This window comes from Canis lupus, chromosome 22 (genome assembly GCF_048164855.1).
Source record: "Canis lupus baileyi chromosome 22, mCanLup2.hap1, whole genome shotgun sequence".
Lineage (NCBI taxonomy): Eukaryota > Metazoa > Chordata > Mammalia > Carnivora > Canidae > Canis > Canis lupus.
The window spans coordinates 47,531,455-47,553,474 of NC_132859.1; the positions used below are offsets into that span (position 1 = coordinate 47,531,455).

Consider the following 22,020-nt stretch of genomic DNA (forward strand, 5'->3'; position numbering starts at 1 on the left):
TCTGGGGAAAATGCTACTGGTATTTTGAATTGCATTAAGTGTGTAGATTGCTTTGGGTAGTATAGACAAATACTTGTTGTTCCAATCCATGAACATGGAATATTTTCTATTTCTTTGTGTCATCTTCAATTTCTTTGCACTGAGTTTGCAAATTAAAAAAAAAAAAACTTGTTTATGTATTGGCCATACATTGTTCTCATTGTTATTTTGCTCTAAAAACTTGTAACTTTCACTATAATTTCTTCTTTGGCCTCCAAATTATTTAGAAATATATGGGCATAATTTTAAGTCTGCGATACTTTTTATTTTCTATTTTATTTTTATCCTAATTTTAATCCAATCTATTCAGAACAGTTAGTTTGTATGGTGCTGATTTGTGCATATGTATTTTCATATTTTCTTCCATGTAAAGTTGAAAAAAGATATGAACAACAAAACCAAAGCAAGTAATCAGAATATTCTGACTCACATAAGCCTATGTCATTAGCTAGTTGATCATAGTGTCCCTAGAAAAGAACTAGTTGGGAAATATACTAGTTCTTACTTGATCTGTAAAAGAAAACCAGTTCCAAGTCTTGTGAACAGAAGTTTAATTTCAAGAACCAAAACAGAGAATCACAGCCCCTCAGTTAATTCTCTGACTCCAGCCCATTTACAGATTCAAATTCCCTTGAAATGAGGAGTACAGTCCACTTGAGGAACGACCCTGGAACACCACCAAAAATGTATACCGCTAATTTTTTTCCTGGTTTTATGCAAAGAGAACCCAGGCCATTTACCAGGGTGACTATGCTTTGGAAAAATACAAATAGGCCTTTGGTGATGACTAGATACTGTCTTTGAACTGAAACTAATTCCAGAAGACACAAAATATGACTGTGGTCAACTGGTGAGAGTAAAAGCATATGGAAGTCAGGTCATCAGTGGAGCTCCAGCTCAGATGTATCTCACAGTGAGCCTAGTGGGTCCCTGACTCCATCCCATGTTTATTTCCCCAGTCCTAGAATGTATAATAGAGAGACATATTCAGTCACTGATAGATGTGGATATCAACTCTCTCATTTGTGTTGTGAAGGCTGTTACAGTGGGATAGGCCAAGTTTAAAACATTAGAATTGTCTCTACCTACAAAAAAAAATTAAAATAAAGGCAATACCATATTCTTGGAGGAATGGCACAGATTAGTCCCCTCATCAAGGACTTGAAGATGCTAGAGCAGTATGATTTCCACCAAACCCTCATCCAACTCATCCATTTGACCTGTGAGAAAATGTGTATCTTGGGCTAAACTGTGCTGAAATCTCGTCTCTGCTCTTTGAGAGTTGTGTGACTTTGAGTGAGGTACATTATCTTTGAGCACCTTTTTTCTTTATATATAAATAAGCTAGTTATACCATTTCACACAGTTACTATGAAATTAAATAAAATTTATGATAAATAAAATATCATCTAAGGAGTTGTCATTCTTTTAATATAAATCAACTCTTTCCCTAAAAATGCTGGTGATTGAGGGATTTAACATCATTCCCTACTTCTACTGTTTTTCCCCCTCCAACATGCTTTTGTTTATTTATTCATTCACTCATCAAATATTTATAATCACTGTAGTCAGACACCATGAAAGGCACCCAGAAAACAATGATGGATAAGTCACACTTAGTGTCTACAATCTATGTGTACAACTAGCTAAGAAGATAGTCATAGAACATATAAAGTGCTATGAATATTATGAAGAAAAGTTGCAAAGTGTTTTGGGAGCTTATAGATGAGTACCTACTCTAGTCTCAGTACTCAGAAGATCCTTGTGAATGGATAAGTTGAGAATAACAAATAAGCTTTCACAAGGAAAGGGGCCAGGGAAGTCCAGTCAGATGAAACATATATAGAGATGTCCAGAAGATAGAGATGGTCTGGGGTATTCAAGGACCAAAGAGAAGGTGACTAAGACTGAACAATAGTGAATGATGCATAGAGATGGCCATGTTCAGCCTACAGAAGCTAGCAGAGACCAAATTAAGTCCCATATTTCAAGCTCTTTTTAGAGTTTTGATCTTTATTCTTTGAAAAAAAAATGGAACACTGTCGAAATAAATGAAATCAGCATTCCACTGACAGCATTAATAAACAGGAAAAATGTGTTTTATGAGGGTAAATTGTTTAGATGTAATTAATACCTCTGTTTTCAGAATGTGAAATCAAAATTTACAACAGCTAAATACCATTCCCCCAAATCACACAAACCTGAATTGTACAATTACGAAATGAACCAGAAGTGGAGAATGAAATGGTGAAAAAGAAAATTTCAAGTATGTTGCCTCACTTTTTTCAAGCTCCCATGACACTTGACTGTCATCCCAGGACAAAACACAATCAGGCAAGTCACTTATAGCTTTGTGTGACCCAGAAAATCATGTAACTTACACATTGGGAGATAAGTAAAATCATAAAATGGCAGCTTCATTTTTTAATGATCTGCTTTTGGAGAATGAAGAAGTAAGGGTTGTGATTTTGAAGAGATTCTATATTCACTGTATCTAAGTCTTGCAGGCAAATGTGCATAACTGAGAGTCTGTGTAACCGAATGAATAAATAATCAAAAATAAACGCAGGCCCATAGGATCTGTTCATTAAGAATATATCATATACACCAACCAAACAAGGTGAATTGTGAAGAACTGAGACTTGAAGCCCAAAGACTTAGTTTCCAACTTTAGCCCTATCACTTCCTATTTGTGTGACTCTGGGAAAATCACTTGGCTCTCTTTTTTTTTAAACTTATCTATTTATTATTTGAGAGAGAAAGAAGGAGAAGAAGAAGAAGAAGAAGAAGAAGAAGAAGAAGAAGAAGAAGAAGAAAAGAAAGAAGAAGAAGAAGAAGAAGAAGAAGAAGAAGAAGAAGAAGAAGAAAGAAGAAGAAGAAGAAGAAGAAGAAGAAGAAGAAGAAGAAGAAGAAGAACGTGAGGAGGAGGACGAGGAGGGAGAGGGAGAGGGAGAGGGAGAGGGAGAGGGAGAGGGAGAGGGAAATAGAATCACCAGCAGACTCCATGGTAAGCAGGGATCCTGACACAGGGATTCATCCCAGGACCCTGAGATCATGACCTGAGCTGAAACCAAGAGTCAAATGTTTAACCAAATGAGCCACCCAGGCACCCTTCACTTAGCTCATTTTGGCAAAATGAGCATAATTGTATTGAAATTAGTATATATTTATAGAAACTTATAGCTAGAAAGGTCCAAGAGATCATTAAATCACTCATTGCCAATTCCCCCTGTAAAACTATGAGGATGATGAGGCCAGCCACAGTAAAAGAACTGTCTACAATACACCCACAACTTTTTACCTTAACCTTCGTATTATTTCCAATATGGAGCTTGACTTCTAGGAGTTTGACTTTCCTGGTATTTTATCCTTATAATAACCCGATGATATAATTTTGATCCTTGCATTGTGGATAAAGAAATAAAGGATTATAAAGTTTAGGAAAATTGCCCCCAATCATAGCTAGTGGAATCAGTTGTAATTTGAACCTAGGTCTTTATTTTATTTACTCCTTCCCCCTTAAGCTCCAAGGCATCGGATTACCCATCATACATTCTTCTCTTCTTCACATCTACTTTTTTTTAAAAAAGATTTTATTTACCCATTAGAGACATAGAGAAAGAGGCAGAGACACAGGCAGAGGGAGAAGCAGGCCCCCCACAGGGAGGGAGCCCCACATGGGACTCGATCCCCAGACCCAGGATCACGCACTAAGCGGAAGGCAGACGCTCAACTGCTGAGCCACTCAGGCATCCCTTCACCTCTGCCTTTTTGCCTGATTCTCTCCTCATACATATAAAAGTATTTGAGAACTTTGGGACAGCTCCTGGCCCCAGCACTCCCTTCAGGAAGGCCTCAGGTTTGGTACATGTGGAATATGCTCTAAGCAAAGTCTCAAGGTTGAGCTAGTCAACTTCCTGATCTCATAAACACACAGAAAAACCTCTAAAAAACAAGTAAGAATTTGGTTCAAGTATGCGTTCTGAAATAATATGGATAATTTAGGAGGACAGAGGGTAATGACTAAAATTAACATATGGCTAGGACTTTTCAACTCTTCCATCTGTGTCAAACTGCCATGAATCCCCACATCATTTGTATAATTTGAGCAATGATAAGAGAACTGATAATGATGAGTTTGAAATGACAAAAGGCTAGTAGTGCCTGAAGCAGCCTCACCTAGCATCCCACTCATCTACCTTGAAGGCATATGAGCAGGACAAAATTCAAAGAGTAAAAACTAAAATCAGAAGATAGCCTATCACCATAGTACATAGAATTGTTGAGTCACTATATTGTATGCTTGAAACGAATATAACGCTCTATGTTAACTATACTGGAATTAAAATTTACAACTTAATAATAAAGACAGTAGGGGATCCCTGGATGGTTCAGTGGTTTAGTGCCTGCCTTTGGTCCAGGGTGTGATCCTGGAGCTCCGGGATCAAGTCCCACATCAGGCTTCCTGCATGGATCCTGCTTCTCCCTCTGCCTGTGTCTCTACCCCTCTCTCTCAGTCTGTGTCTCTCATGAATAAATAAATAAAATATTAAAAAAATAATAAAGACAATAAATTTTAAAAAGAAAAGATTACCTATCACCAGACATTAGGAGAAAGTTTCAGTAATGGCAACAGTAAAACAGGATTTAAAGGAAAAGAAATGGTAATCTAAACATAAATTTGGCTCTAGAAATAAAACAACCTTAACCAGCTGAAAAAAGGTAAGATTTTTAAAATCAAGTTTACCTGAATGGAAATTTATATACAGTAGCTTTATTGGAAAGAGTTTTTAGGAGCAATGTCTACAAGGAAATGAACTAATTTCGACTAGGGAAAATGCTTAATTGTGATTTAGTTATCAGCTCTGAAGCTTGGACAGTTCCACAGAGATCTCCTGGACTGGGAACAGGGCCTTTGCCTCCCTACACTGATCAGCCCCTAGGAAATATATTTAACCATTGATGGCTCAGCTCCCTTTTATGATAGATAATCCACAGTGAGGACTTTGCATCATCTGCAGTCAATACTCCCAATATCTGGGACAGCTTGTATCTGTCCCAAAGAGGATATCAGGTATGTGCACCACAACATTCACTTAAACACTTTCTTTTCAAATTTCTCACTAAGAGCTCCCAATCAGGCTGTACCAAATGGAAAAACTGGGAATCGATATTATGTTAGAAACTGACAAGATGCTTCTCCCCCTTTGTCCCATTTATCTACAAGTACTCAGAGATGACAACTCCTTGAAAATACAAATAATAGGACATTTCAGGGAAGTGGAAGCAATGTGTTAAGTATTTGGATGTATAATTACTAGAAAAAAATATTTTACCAATACATGAAGTCATGATGACTGCTGATTTTTTTTTAATGTACCCACTCGTTTAGAGTTTAACATCAACAGACGAGACAATACTTTAAGTGCTCTGGGCCTTATTAGAAAAATCCTGCTAAATACCTGTAATTGGACTGGAAACCATTTACAATAATGTTCCTGAGCCACAAATCAGATAATTGAATAACCATTGCCCAATTCAAAAGTAGAGGAGCCATAGCCAATACATCTACTTGCAGCTTGGAAAACTCCACATCTAGAGAGAAAGATGCACTCTTATTTTAAATAAATACATATATATATATATATATGTATATATATTCCATTTATATATAAATGTTATATATGTAAATATCTATATTTAATGAATATGTTATGGGTGTATATAATATTCTACTATAGGTATTATATTTACTATGGGTACATAAAGTATGAGTATATAGAAGAGACTGGGACATGGAATTGGGAATTCTGTTCTGGACACTAGAATAATATATCTTAATAGTATTTCCTGTCATATGAGATTAAAATGTATAAAGACAATGGAAATCCACTTTGAAGGAATAAGTAGGTAGATAGATAAAATAACAAAGACATTGGGAATCACAAAAAAGTATTTTTAAAAAGAATGAAATAAAAAATACAGGCTAAAAAAACTCCACAGAAATATGACATAAACAATAGGATGAGAAAATAATGTGGATAAATGAGATAAGAAAGCTTGCCATAAGACTATGCTTACAGTTAAATAATTAAAATTCATACTGTTGCATTGGAATTTCTAACAAAGCAAACATACATAGAAATATTAAGCCATACATGGCTAACTCAAATATGAGGACTTCTTCAAAATACAGAACTGTTGGTATAGTTCAATCTGAGTCCAAAGGACTCAGAACCAGGAGAGCCAGGGGCATAAGTCTCATTCTAAGAGCAGAAGACAGATGTACCACATTACCCAGTCAGCCAGAAGGAATACATTCTCCCTCCACCTTTTGTTCTTCTATACAGGCCTTCATCAGGTTGGTTGATGCCTATCCACCCTGGGATAGGCAATCTTCTTTATTGAATCCACCGATTCAAATGCTAACCTCATCTGGAAACACCCTCACAGATAAACCCAGAAATAATGTTTAATCAAATATCAGGTACCCATGATCCACTAACTTGATGCATAAAATCAACCATTACACTATTTTATATAAACAATTTTAGTAGGACTCAAATTTCATTGCTAAAAATGAATATACATTCATTAGTTCATTCATTTAGCATGGCTTTATAAAATGCATACACCTATCAGGCACTGTACTATGTTTAAGATTAAAAATTAACAAAACAGACAAAATCTCTTTCTTCAAGTAATTATGGTGTTGCCAGATAGACTAAGCAAGAAATAATAGTTAAAAAATGATTTCTATCATGACAGGAGAAGAAATTATCAATTACCTGTTAGGACAAAAGCTCAGTGCCATACAACAAAAAAAATAAGCGTGGCACTTCTTCAGTTCTGGGCAATGCTAAACCAATCTTAGCCAGGTGGAGGGGATGGCTAAGCGTTTTGTCTCTCTTCCTCCAACAGACTTTTTACACAGTGGAAGCAGGATCCCCAAGGAGGTTGTGTGTGGCAAGAAAGTGCCAGGTTCAGAAGTAGCCCCTGTCGTTTTTGCTACAGTTGATTGGGCAAATCTAGTCACAGGTACCACTCAGGCTAAAAAGGTAGAGAAATAAGCTCTATTCCTTGATTGGAGGAGTTACAAAGTAATATTGCAAAGGGTCTGAATAAAGAAAAGGTGAAGAATTGCCTCCATTGTTTAAAAAACAATTGAGGTGAAAATCATATAACATGAAATGAAGCATTTAAGTGAAGGGTTCGGTAGCATTTAGTATTTAGTACATTCATAATATTGTTCAATCTCTACCTCTATCTACTTCTAAAACATTTCCATCAACCCCCTAAAAAAGGAAAACTTTAAAACAGTTACATCTCATTACCCCCTTCCTGCCCCTAGCAACTATGAATCTGCCTTCTGTCTCTATGGACTTATTTATTATGGACATTTCACATAAATGGAATCATACAGTATGTGATCTTCTGTGTCTGGCTTCTTGTGTTTAGCACAATGGTATCAAGTTTCATCCATGTTGTAGCATGTGTCAGTACTTCATTCCTTTTTATGGCTGAATAATATTTCGTTATGTATATATGTTACATTTTATTTAATGACTCATCACTGATGAATATTTGGGTTCTTTGACCTTTGGGTTATTGTGCCTGTACATGTATTTGTTTGAATACTGGATCTGTTTTGAATTCTTTTTGGAATATATACCCAGAAATGGAATTTCTGAATCAGATGGCAATTCTGTTTAATTTTTGAGGGACCTCCAGCCATGTTACTTCCACTTTTGTAATCAAGAAATCACAGAGACAACTGAGGAACTCTTAGAAGGGGCAGTTTACCTGTTTTACAGAGTTGGGGAACTGAATTATGAAGGATAACTGAGATCTGTACAGACAAAGTTATGGCAGGTAGAATGGCAATGAGGAAAGAATGTTCCAGGAAGTATGAATCATTTCAAAAGTCTGAAAGTAAAACAACAGGATGAAATATCTGAATACGAGATGGACCCTGCTTTGAGTCATTAGAGCTGTGTGCTGATAAAGATGGCCTTTCCCTGAAGAGATCTTTGTTTCTCTGCAGAGAACACAACTATATAGTATAGTACTCACCAGTGGCCTAGAGACTCCTGATAAGTATCCTCAGTAAGCTAGTCTTCACTCTTACGGTAAAGGAATGGCTTTTTGATGTTTGGTGTTGCTGTCTCCTGTTCCTCCTAATTTATCGTAGGTAAATACTTGAGGAAAATACAATTAAAATGCCCAGTAGTGTACCATTGCTATATAAGATTCTGAATGTTAATACTCACTTCCTGTATATGTCTTGCTGTGGATACATAACAAGTTTGCCCACTCCTTGAGTACGTACCTCTGGTTTAAACTGCAACTTTGATTGAATGCCATCATCTGAATGTCTAACTGGCCCACTCCAATAACACCGGCCCACCCCCTCGACATTGTTAGTCAGCACTACTAATCTAAACCACTCAGGGCATCAACCATCACCCAGATTATTAGCCTTATAAAGCTTTATGCCTTCAAGGACCTGACTGCTTCTTTCCTCCCTTTCCATTCTACCTGACCTTCCCTGGTGTGCTTTCTGAAACTGAGTGTAAAAGAACAGTAAGATCCCCTAAAGTACATGACACACACATGCCACCTATTCCATCTCCTCCTTATTAAATTTCAAAGTGTTCAGGATAGCAATGAGCCATTATGAGTCTAAGTCAATCACGGCATTCACCTTCACCTTTGCTAGATAGCTGATTTGTGACATTCAAAAGGTGCGTCAATTTGATAAAGCTCTAACCATCGATTCAGTAAGGGCAACCTTTGAACAGACTTTTGGGGAATTTACTTCACTGATGAAAAGCAAGAACTGCTTGGGGGAGGTCAGTTTCTTGCCACCCCAGGCCCACCTCCAGCTTCCTGGATTTGAATGCTGTTTTAATATTGAGACAATGCAGTGAAAAGCCTAAGGACCAAAAACCCAACCTGTTAAAGATGGCAGAGGAGAAAGCCAGAAAATATTCTGGGTCATGACAACACTTTCAGATTCCTGAAACTGTCAGTGGCCGTCTCTCTTTAGACTTTGTTATGTGGAGAAAATTTGAATTGATATAACTGGTATCTACTCCAAACTTTCTCTACACCACCTCACTCTCACAAAAATTTGGAGGCATTCTTTGGATGCAGCCTTCCCTGCAGTTCTCTGAAATAGAAGTATTTCCCCCTCCATATTACATGCATCTTGGGGTTTAAATGCACAATAGATATTCCTAATAGTACTTTTGTTTTTAACTCAGAGGTTGGCAAGTGCTTTCTGTAATCATACAAAAAGTAAATATTTTCCATTTAAAAAGGGATAAGGTCTAGCATAGCTCTGCCATGGTGGCTCCCAAGCAGCCACAGACAACGCATAACTGAATGGGTTTGGCTGTGTTCCAATAAAACTGTTAAAAAAAGAAGTGGTGAGTAGCTTTGGCCCACAGTCTGCAATTTTCTAAGATCATTCTTTTTTTTATTTTTAAAATTTTTTATTTGAATATAGTTTACCCACAATGTTATATTAGTTTCAGGTGTACAACTTAGCAATTAGATGAGTTTATACATTATGCTATGTTCACCTTAATGGTAGCAACTGTCAACTTACATCACTATTACAATATCACTGACTGTATTCCTTATGTTGTGCCTTTTATTCCTGTGATTTACTCATCCCATAATTGGAAGCCTGAATCTCCCTCTGTCCCTCACTCATTTTGCCCAACTCCCCACACCCCTCTTTTCTGGCAATATCCCTCTACTCTAGATCATTGTTCTACCTTCTTCCATCAAAACTTCATATCCTTTGAAACACATGTCATTCTGACAACTGATTTACTATCATTCACCACTCTCTCATCACTTTCCTTCAATTCTTTGATAGAATTACAAACTGGCCCAGGAAATTCCTCACCACCAACTCCTCCTTCCACTGTTTTCTCACTGCAGAAGCCCTAGCCTTTCAGTTCCTTGATCTCTTAAGCAATGTTTTTCTTTGGAAATTCCTAGTCACTCACACTAATATCCCAAACCTAGATATTGTTATCAACCACAGCATCACCTCTTTCAAAGCTTTGGAATCTAGAATTCTAATTTCAGATCATTCTTTCTGGTTTTGCCAACTTAGTTACTTGGGATCCCTATTCTAACAATTCTTTATCCTCATTAAACTATTCACACCCTGGCTTGCCCTCACATCTCTCTTTGCCTAGTGCAGAGTTTATGGTTAAAAACTATAGGTAGTCCGGGTGGCTCAGCGGTTGAGGGCCCACCTTCGGCCCAGGGCGTGATCCTGGAGTCCCAGATCCCGAGTCCACATCGGGATCCCTGCATGGAGCCTGCTTTTCCCTCTGCCTGTGTCTCTGCCTCTCTCTCTCTCTCTGTGTGTGTGTGTGTGTGTGTGTCTCTCATGAATAAATAAATCTTAAAAAAAATTATAACCAGTACCTTGAACATACACATAATTCCACCTCTTGTCTCTATTCTGACATAATTATCAGGCAGTAACTAATTAGGAATAAAACTTAAATGCCTGCTATGATGTTTAATTTTACATATCAGTTTGACTTGGCTAAGTGATACCCAGATTTCTGCTAAAACTTTATTTCTGAGTGTGTCTGTGAGGGTGTCCCCAGAACAGATTAGCATTTGAGTTAGTAGATTAAGTAAAGATCTTTCTCACTGATAGTGGTTAGTGGTCATCCAAATCTCTTAATGGCCTAAATGGAACAAAATGGCAGAGGAAGAATAAGATCACCCCTTCTGCTGGAGTTGAGACATTCATCTTTTGGCACCTCCAACATTGGCATTCCTGGTTCTCAGATGAAGATTTATACCATCAGTCTTGTAGATTTACAGGTGTTTGTAGTTGGGTTGAAATTATACCACCAGTTTTCCTGGTTCTCTAGCTTGCAGATGGCAGATCATGGGACTTCTTGGCCTCCATAATCATGTGAGCCAATTCCTATAATGAATCTCCATATATTATATATATATATATATATTGTACTGTTTGTCTGGAGATCCCTAACAAATACACTTGCCTAGAATAAACAGTCAAGCAGCTGAAGGTTGCTAGGGGAAAATCCCCAAATGATGCTGACTGATCATTCTATTTTATGTTTATAGCCCTCAAACTAGCACTATCCAAAAATCCTACTATGTTTCTCTAGTAAATTCACTTTACGTTCCTCTAAGATAACTACTTTATATCTTTTCCTTGCCTCAATGCACTTTTAACCATCAATCTGGCATTAGTGTTCATTCAAAAGCCACATTATTTATTTACTTAAAAAGTTAAATTCATACTATAGAAGTGTTATCTTCTAACACCCCTAAATTTATTAATCTTCTTCATCTTTACCCTCATAACATGTCTTCTTTTTATGTAAAGTGGCCTGTTTATCATGGTGGCTGAGGGTGTGGCCTCTATAGTAGGACAACTTGGCTTTAAGCCCTAGCTCCTCTACTGGAGAGCTCTGTGAGTACAGAGGAGTGGCTTACATATTCTGCACCTTTATTTTTCCCTCATTATATCCAAAACAGTGATAGAAACTATCTCTCAAAGTACTCCTGCAGATTAAGTAAGTTAACATTGTTCAAGTACCTAGAACAATCCCTGTCAAATGGTAAGTGCTTAGACTTGGAATATGTTAGACATATTTCCAATTCATTATTAAAATAAAGGAAGAGTCTACTTTCATTTAAAGCTAACTTCTTCTTTTGTGTTCCAGGCCTATTTCCAGCTATTCCATTCAGGGAGATCACAGTGAAACCTGAAATGTAAATAGGCTATGGCAACAACTATATACAATATGTTTTATGTATGCATACACACAGGTTGTGATGTAATTGAAATAAATAGATATAATGTCTGTTATGATGTGAAATTCCTATATCAATGTTTTCTTTCCTTTAGAGTTTGTGCTTTTATGTTTATGTGTGTGTGTTTATGTTATGTTAGAATTGGTTTAAAAAAGTATGTGTGCCCTAAGACCTCGTATACTCCTAGTATCTGATATTAAATGTATTTTAAGAGAAGAAATATTGAAACAACCATGAATCCAGATTTTGCTGGACCTAAAATTTATACATTTTAAAAATATGTATATATAACTTTTAAGTATAAAATGAATTACAGTGCCAAAGCAAGATGGCTGACTCTGCTTCTTACACTTCATTGCATCTCTTTTAATACCCTCAAGAATTTTAAGATGAGGATGTTATTATCTCCTACATATTGGCAAATAAAAATCAAGTAACTTTGTGGTTACATAAATAGTGAGTGACCTAGCCGTGATGTCTTCAGTCTCTCGGTGCTAAGACCAGTGTCCCTTGCCTCCATATTCCAGCTTCCTCTATCCTTACAGGCAGAAAGGAGGTTGGGGTCCCAAAGTTTACATCTTTTATTCAATTTCCTCTTTCTCAGCATTTACCCACATTATGGGTATAACTTTTCCCCACAGTTTTTCTGCTGCCACTATTAGACGTTACATGGGGAAGTCTTTAATTCTCACTGAGTTCTGAATCTCTGGGGAACATATTGACCATTGAAACATTCAACCCCAGTAAGGGTATGATGATTACTGGGCAATCACACAATCCTCAAAGTCACAACAGCAGATGCCCTCAGATCTCGCACATCTTCCTCTGTCTTATTATCCTACTCATAATATGGAAGAGTAATCAGTAGTTGTAAGAATGTAGTCTCAGAAGCAAGCAGTGGACATGGTAACATATGCCAGCAAATGTAAACACTTCCCTGGTAAGACAGGGAAGATTCCTGCTGCAGGACAGGAAGCAAAGAGCAATGAAATTTAGTACCTTGAATAGTAGTGGTGGTAAGATATCAGGGAGGCTGGAAATAACTGAAAATAAGAGAATGTTCCTAAAAGATAAATCCAGGATAGTAAAAGACCAAGAATCAGTTCTCTAGTGAATGGATGCCAAAGAAGCAATCACAATAATATTGTCATATCTGAGGAGGAAGAAGCCATAAATTCCTTAAGGAACCATAAGGACAATTGGATGTCCTTCATGGAGCTCTGTGGCTGAGTGTATCCAAAGAGTGAGGACACTGCTAACCTGGGAAACTTTCCTCCTAATCTGAGAAACACTGTCTCCTCTAACTTTTGTAGAATTGCAATGACATCATCAGACATTCATTCATCATAATCCATGGCACGATGGTAAATATATGGCTGAATAAAAGAGCATTTATTCTCAAGCTTCTAACTATCTATCTGAGAAGAAAAATTTGAAAGAGTAGAATGTTGTTCCAGAACCCTGAAGCCATTAATGATTTACACTGCTCTTTGTTATTCTTTTATGTAAATGTAAATCCCTTAAGAGAAGAATAATGTCTATTCCTTAATGTGCACCCAAATACAATTTTATGGAAGTAGCTCTTATGGGATTCAGAGTGATTCAAATCCTCTCTAATCTATTCACTGGCTATGGGCTATAAGTCACTTAACTTCTCTGCTCCTTTGTTTCTCAATTATAAATTTCAAATTAGAGGTGTGTGTTTAAGGAGGTATCCCACAATGACAAACCTCCTGTACAGCTTACTGCACAGAAATATTATGCTTTTCCTCCCACCTTGCATTAGGCCCCATCCCATCATTTACTACATTGCAAGCATCTCCTTCCATTTTCTTCAAGATTTCCACATATATTTGCCTTTCTCAAAACTTTCTCATCATTTTTATGATTCTTATAATGAGAAATTTCATTGTAACTCATTAATCTACACATTTCTGATTTTAAAAGTGCTCCAAATATTCAAATGCCTCATTAACCCCCATGACGCTCCTCAGAGGGCATACATTTTAAAAGCATGCAGTGACTGCATTTGAACAAGGAAATAGTTACTGTGTGCCTACTTTGTGCCAGATGGTGACTAGAAACTGGGGAGATGAATAGTCATAAAATATAAGGCCTGCTTTCAAAAAATTCACAATCAGGGAAGGAGAAGCTATGCATTATCAGTTAAAAAGGGACCAAAAAGGATAGGCTGAAGGAGTAAGGAGGAAGTCAATATCACACTAAGCCATTGCAAAGCCTGAGAGAAAAGGAAGATATCAGTACTACAGAACCTGTCTATTTAAAATTTTGATTATTTTTATCATTGATTCTTTTGCATTGATTTTTTAAAATATTGCATGAAAATATTATTTACCTTGATTACTGTTTTTTGTTCTTAAGTTTTGCACATCTGATTGAGAATGTTATGGACTGAATTGTGTCTGCCCTCCAAATTTATATGTTGAATGTGACTACATTTGGAGGTAAGACCTTTACAGAGGAAATTAAGGTTCAGTGAACTTAATAGCGAAGTTTCTCAACCAATAAGACTAGTATCATTATAAGAAGATAAGACACCAGAGAAAAGGCCATGTGAGGACAGAATGAATAGGTGGCTATCTACAAGCCAAAGAGAGAGGCTTCTGGAGAAACCACCCTGCCAACACCTTGATTTTGGAATTCCAGCCTACAGAACTATGAGGAATAAATTTTTGTTATTTAAGCCACCTTGTCTGTGGTATTTTGTTATGGTGGCCCTAGCAGGCTAATGTAGAAGGTAAGAGATTTCATAAAAGAAGATTCATACGAGTTTAGTCTTAAAAAACAAAACAGTCTAGATAGTGAGAAAGATAGTTCTGGAAATTTTAAGCATGGGATAGAAATTGGAAAGGAGATCTTTGGGCAGAAGCAATGTCTTTGAGGTTAATACTGACTGCCAAACTTACAAACATGTGCAGTCAGATACACATCAGGCTGAACTAGCCTTTGACACAGACTTCTACTAGTGCCTATTTTTGTAAGGCCCATGAGCTATGAAATTTTACATTTTTAAATTGTTGAAAAAAAATCTAACAGAGACTATTTCATGATGTTGAAAGTTATATGAAATTCAAATTTCAGTGTCCATAAATAATGTTTTATTAGAACACAGTCATGCTTATTTGTTCAAGTATTATCTATAGCGCTTTTGTGCTGCTACAACAACAGAATTGAATATTTTAGACAGAGACCATATGGCCCACAACAAACAATTGCTGTCTGACCTTTTACGGAAAAGGAGTGCTAGTCCCTATATTAGACCATTTCCTTTCCAAACTCGTCTCTAACATAAGTATATTTGTTTAAGACAAAGGAAGGAAGGAATCAAGGAAGGAAGGAAGGAAGGAAGAGAAGAGAGAGGGAAGGAGGGAGGGAAGGAGGCTAAAATGGAGAGAAGAAAGAAGGAAGAGAATAAGAAAATATGTATCTCTTCTGTTTCCCCAATGCTTCACAAGAATAAGGGCAAGACCTCTTAATTTAGCATAAATAAAGGTGAGTCTGGGGCCAGGCTGTTCTGAAAACTCATCATTTACAGCATCAACAGCACCACCGTAAAAGCTACTGTGGTCAGCCATCAACTCTGATACAGCTCTTTTCTAAACCAAACAGGAGACACATGCTCACTTTGTTACAATGCAGAGCTCATTATACTGAGCACACTTAGTAAACTGTCTTGGACAAAGTGCCTCATTTTCCCGTTGTAATGGAGGATTTGGCATAACAGTGTTCATTAAATCTCCATGCCCTAGTTGACACCCCATAGCTGAAATCACCCATAAACAAATTTATAGAAGAATCATTAAGAGTAAATGAGCGAATGAGTTATCACTTTGGAGGGATGTTTTATATAAATGAAAGCACTGCTAAGTCCAAATTTAAAGCAATAATCTCTATATCTAAGTACATCCATTTTGTCAAGAGAATAAACATGACTCAAACATTGATGATGTGATTCTCTTAGAGTAATCATTTGCAAATTCCAGGATCCCCAGTCAGGTAGTGAAACCATTATCTTGCAGACCTTCAAGGTAATGGCTTCTGCTCTCCACCCCCATCTGGATTAATCAGCAGTATTTTTCCAGCCTTGACTAAAACTAGAAAAAAAACCCCATTCTGTGTCATTTTTATTCCCTGTGAAGCATACACCCATATGCATTTTCTGACATGTGATCTTAAAGGGATCTCTAGTCTCTCTAAGGTAAAAGATCTAAAAAGAGTAAAGATGATGAAATCAGAAACACCTGGACATAACTCTCAGCTTTGCTATGCATTAGCTTTGAGCAAGTTTCTGGCAAGTTACCTACTATCTCTAGGCTTGCTTCTCATAAAATGAGGTTCAAAATAGCAACCTCCTCAATTTGCTGTGAGGATTAAGTGAAATAATGTAAGTAATCCTCTTTGCCTGGCACCCACTTTGGCACATACATGTTTAGTTTGATTTTGCACAAGTTTGGAAATTTTCAGCCCTAAAGTAAAAAATAATGATCTCTGGGTCTGATTGTATGTTCCAGAAATACAGCACAACTTCTTTTTTAGAAAATGTTCTTTCTGTGACTGTCTTCGCAATTTAACTATCTTTTATATTATAGAATCTACAAGGCACAAAATAATTCCTATTATTTTAAGCACATGCACAGATATTTTATGTTAAAAAAGAGAAGAAAAGAAATGAGGAATATTTATAATTTTTTGATTTGGGCTCACTTCTCTGGGTGATAGAATGTTTGCAGGCTCTTTGCTAGGTATAAAGAAGAGATGATATTTTGGAAAAACTAGGCACATTCCTTCCTTTTCAAAAGTTGTAAACACCTCAAACAGGAATACATTTTTAGTCTGAGGAAGGGGAAAAGGAACAATATGTGGCCTGGGCATTCTGCCACTTGGGGGAAGAATTGGTTTGGGGTTGTTTGTTTGTTTGCTTGTTTTCTAGCAATCTACACAAACCTATTTCTTCATGATACCAGGGAAATACCACTGGCTGTCAATTCTATACTCATTTCCCTGCAGCCTCCTCAATTCTTTACCTGCAGAGGTAGGAGAGTAGGACTAGTCTCAGTATGGGAGCACACCTTTCCAAACACAAGTGAGCCAGCATACCATAAAGGCCACATCCCTTCATAGTTGGAAGGAACCTGAGATATCACCAAGTTCAGCACTAGATCCTATGACAAAAGTAATTTCCCTTTCCCAAGACCAATTTACAAAGGTACAAATCCCCTAGATTTGGCACACAAATTTAAGCAACATTCAGAACCCCCAATGTCATCCATGAAGCCCAAGCATGGCTCATGGACCTCAGACGAATTCCTTCCATGGATAATGTTTAAAAGAATGAGAAAAGAAATAGAAATTTCTTTGATCAACAAATTTCTCAAAACATTTTATAAAGAAAAAAATCTGGCGAAAAATGTTCTTTGTTCTCAGCAACTGCTTTTGCTTGGTTAATATTTTTAGAGATCCTGGCAGATAAGTAATTTACTTCTGGTAAAATCCATCATTTCCACATATAGTGCATTTGTTAGTGTGTCCAGTTCTTTGTGGTATCTTTTTTTTTTTTTTTTTGGTGTACTATATTTATTCTATCTAAAAGATATTTAAAACAGAATACATTTTGGACACTAGGTAATTGAAAAATTGCCTCATGCTGAAAGGATAAACTAAAAAAGAAAAGTGTGGCAAGGACGGTCATATAATAAATCCATTCACAGTGCACATCAATAAACTCATTTTTAATAGATATACAAAGAGTAATTGTTGTAAGTGCATTTGTTTTAGATAAATTTTTAAAGATAGATTTTTTTCAAAAAATTAAATGTTTCTCTGATATGAAGTTTTCTGTGGCTATTAGAATTGCATAATTATGAAGCAATATGAAAAAAAGAAATGTGCCAAATTGCGGGTACAGAATGATTAACAAGATAAAGTGAAACATCATGTCATCAAAGAAGAAAGAACAGAAAAAATGCCCTAAACTTTATTATGTGTTATAGAATACATAGCAGGAAGCTATTTTTGTACTATTTTCCACTTGCCTGTTTTCCTATGACATGATTTTGCCACTTCCATAATGAAATAAAGATGTTTTAAAGAATAACCATGTTGGCTAGGGATACTAAATTTTTCTATAGATGTGAGGTCAGACTGCAGCTGCTAACCAATTACTCTGTGCCAGGCCTCGGAGCCATACATGTAAATGCTATACTTCTTTCTTTTCTTTTTTTTTAAAGGTTTTATTTATTTATTCATGAGAAACACACAGGCAGAGGGAGAAGCAGGCCCCATGCAGGGAGCCCAATGTGGGACTTGAGCCCAGGACTCCAGTATCACACCCTGGGCTGAAGGCAGCGCTAAACCGCTGAGCCACCTGGGCTGCCCGCTATACTTATTCATTTTCAGAAAGCTCTTTAGAGAAAGTAATCATAACAAGGTTAACCTCCCATCACAAATAGGAATCTTAGACTCTGTGTAAGTCATAAACCCAGTAAGAGAGAGAACTGGGAAAAATGTATGCCTCTTTTAACTCCACCGTATTTTTCAAGTTTTTGAAAACAAACACCATACTATCTTGCGGTCAAGACCAATGGGTTTTCTGAGCATAGAATGCATGACATACAGAGCAACACAGTCGTGGTCAGTCGGAGAAGGTGTGAGGAAGCATGGAAAACAATAGTTGAGACTTGTGTTTTCTCTAATATCATTGACTAGCTGAGGATGCATAGACGTATAAACACCTGACATCACAACCACAATTCCAAAAGATCATGCAAAAGTTGACATGAGAGTCATAATTCTTGTCTCAGTGGGATATATTTTTCATTTTCATTTGTTTATTTTTTTGTTCTCTGAGATAGGGAGACAGAGAAGAGTAAACAAAGTCAATATTATTGAGTGACATGGATGTGTCATAAACTAACATAGGTTAGTGGAAGGACAAAAGACAGTTTGATAATTATAACTTTTGCAGAGGAATTTTTAAAATTCCTCAGTCTTTCTGAAAAGACTCCTCAGTCTTTCTGAAAAGAGGTCTGTATAGCACTAAGGCCATAAGCACACTTGCATGACAATATAAAATGCATAGATTTGTTCATAAATCAACATATTTACAATATATTTGTGAAAGAATGGCATACTCAGATAGCAATATGACTCACTTTTTAAAGAACCAAAGTATATTTGTAATGGACACTAAGCATGAGGGCGTGTAACCTTAGACAAGAAAAAATCAATATCTAACAATTGTTATCATCTGGCTCATCCTTTATTCATCCCTAGGGCTTTTTCTCTTAGTATTTTCCATATGAGAGTATATCAAGACCAGGATGTGGAAAATTTAAAACCATCATGTGGAATACTCCTTCATGCCTTATTCTTTGTAGAACTGAAAACATAGAGGAAGTTTAAAATATCTAATTTTCAACCGTACTGCTACCTAGGTCTGTCCTGTGCTTCCTGGGGGGATAAAAGAAAAAAGGAAAAAAAAAGAAAAGAAAAGGAAAAGAAAAACACACAAACAAAAGCATCACTGTGTATTTTACCATAGGATAGCTATTTACTTGAAAGCTGTAGCCTATTTTTGTGAATCCCATGGATAATCAACACACAAACTTGCCAAGCCTCATTCTTTTCTCATAATAGTGACACAAGGAAGCATCATTGTCTGGCTAGAACATATGTACCCACCACTTCCATTTATATTTGAGAAATAGTTTATCTTTTACTACAGTTCCCCCATTTTAATAAATTGCACATGTGGATTTTTCTCAGTTATTGTCCTATAATTCATTCTGGAAGTCCTCACTCTTTATCCTTGGGTACCCGCTGGCAGTGTTCTCTGTCTGGCCTTGTTTACTTCTCCATATGTCATCAGCATTAATCATTTTATCATCAATTTTAGGGTGGTCTGGCTGCAAGATCTTAACTTCTGCTCCCCCTCCTGGCCCCTCATTTACTTTGCAGCTGCAAAATAGAGCTGTATGTAGTACATGAGCCAATGCCACATCTAGGAATTGGCATCTCATAGGAAAACAAAAAAAGACCAAAGCCAAGAGAACTTTCCTCCAGAATCTGAAGATTTTTCAGATAACTCTGTCTTCTCAGTTCAGAGTCTTTCTGACTTTATTCAGTTATTCTGAGAACTGCTGTGAAACATCATACAGTAGATATCTTCTGGATTTATTTCTAGCCTGTTTTGCAGATATAGCAAATGTGATATTAACTTGATTTCCTACAAAATTATTGGTGATGCACTCAGAGAGGAAACTTTGCACTGAATTCTCTGAGACTGATTCTATGTCCTCATTAAACATGTAGTTACAGCTATAGGAATCATGGAATAATTGTTGAAAGAATGAATAAATCAAAAGTCACTTCCCCTTACCTTCATCAGTTGCTTCTTGATCTTGCTTGTTTGTTTATTTAAATAAAAAAGACTCTTCAGGATTTGGCCAGAGTGCTACACAGGGTGTTCAGTCTATCTGCACCTATACTTATTCTCCAACCAACCATATCCCAAAGATTTTCCATGGAACATGCATCCATCATGATGTCCTAATAAATGAGCAAACACAAAAGTAGAAGAATTTCTTTGGCAAGTATGGCAAATATTTCTCTTAGCATTTAATATGAACATTATTATATTAAATATACACATACAGATGTATGTAATAAATTCTTGACATTAATGATGCCCTATAAAAACTAGCATTCAATAAAACACCTGCTGGTTATTACTACATATTATTTTAGTGCTAAAATCAAAGCCTCCCTTTTTTTTTGGCTCCCAGAGTCATCAAATCACAGTGATAGTTATCAAGCAAATGTCTCCAGGGTTTGATGTACCATTCATTTTATAATTATCAATGCACAGTGCCTAGCCTACCTTGCACTTTTCCTTAGAGTTGGTGATCACTTAATATTGAATGACTAAATGGATAAATGTGTGAGCCCCCAGCTACAGCTTAGAAATGCATATTTTCTGTGAAAGAAATATCTTTAGCAATTGAACTCACCACATTAAACTTTTATATGCATAAAAACCAAAACACAACAACCAAATCCACAGGAAAAAAAATAGTTCAATAGCATGTCTTCACTTATTCAAATCATTTATCACCTCTTTTGTTCATAAGACACACTATATTCTAAACTGTATTTCAGAAAATTTGTGCATCTTCTCCTAAATGCCTATGTTCTAAATAAGTACTTGGATCTGTCTTATTTTTAGTTACAGTTATAAAACTTCTTAGTGAGAAGGAAAGCTTTATGATTAGGAAAGACCGATGACTCCATTTTATAGATGAAGTAACTAAGTCTCAGACACACAGGAGAAATTTGTAAAGAGTCACTCTGCACTTTTTCCTGCATATCCAATGGTCTCTAGCTCATTTCATAAAAAAGATTGATATGTTAATTCCTTATATTTATACCAATACCCGTGTTACAAGGTACTTTTTAGGTAGACCAACTTTTCAAGTCTAGTATCTTAAGACTTACTAGAAAGGAAACATTTCTTCACTAATTAATTAGAACACTGTGGGGGATCCCTGGGTGGCTCAGCAGTTTGGTGCCTGCCTTCGGCCCAGGGCATGATCCTGGAGTCCCAGGATCAAGTCCCACGTCAGGCTTCCTGCATGGAGCCTGCTTCTCCTCTGTGTCTCTGCCTCTCTCTGTGTGTGTGTGTGTGTCGTGAATAAATAAATAAAATCTTTAAAAAAATAATAATAATTAGATCACTGTAACTTATTAAGAAGCGATACACAATAGGTGTAGTTCACACACACACACACACACAAATCAAGTAGTAAGTAGAACAGAGCAAAGGAGAAAGTAAGGTACCAGTCAGTAACAGAAACTTCCTCAGCTCTACATGATTTTGCTTCATCAGATACCACGTATTGCTTCAGAGGACACATCTAACTCTCAGAGTTTAAAGAATTAGAGGGATGCCTGGGTGGCTCAGTCTGTTAAGCATCAAACTCTTGATTTCAGCTCAGATCATGATCTCAGGGTCCCGAGATTCAGCCCTGCATGGGGCTCTGCTGGGCATGGAGCCTGCTTGGGATTCTCTCTCTATCCCTGTCCCTCCTGCCCTCTCCCTCCTTGTCTCTCTCTCTCTCTTTCTCTCTCTAAAAA

At 36.7% G+C, this 22,020-nt stretch overlaps 1 long non-coding RNA gene across 1 annotated transcript in view; it reads left to right on the forward strand.

Annotated features, from left to right (window-relative positions):
- Positions 1-11,884, forward strand: part of LOC140614290 (uncharacterized) — a 57,505-nt gene extending 45,621 nt beyond the window's left edge. Inside the window, exon 4 of the long non-coding RNA XR_012015181.1 lies at positions 11,778-11,884. This is a non-coding gene — a long non-coding RNA (uncharacterized lncRNA). The remainder of the gene's footprint in view (positions 1-11,777) is intronic.
- The last annotated feature ends 10,136 nt before the right edge of the window (positions 11,885-22,020 follow it).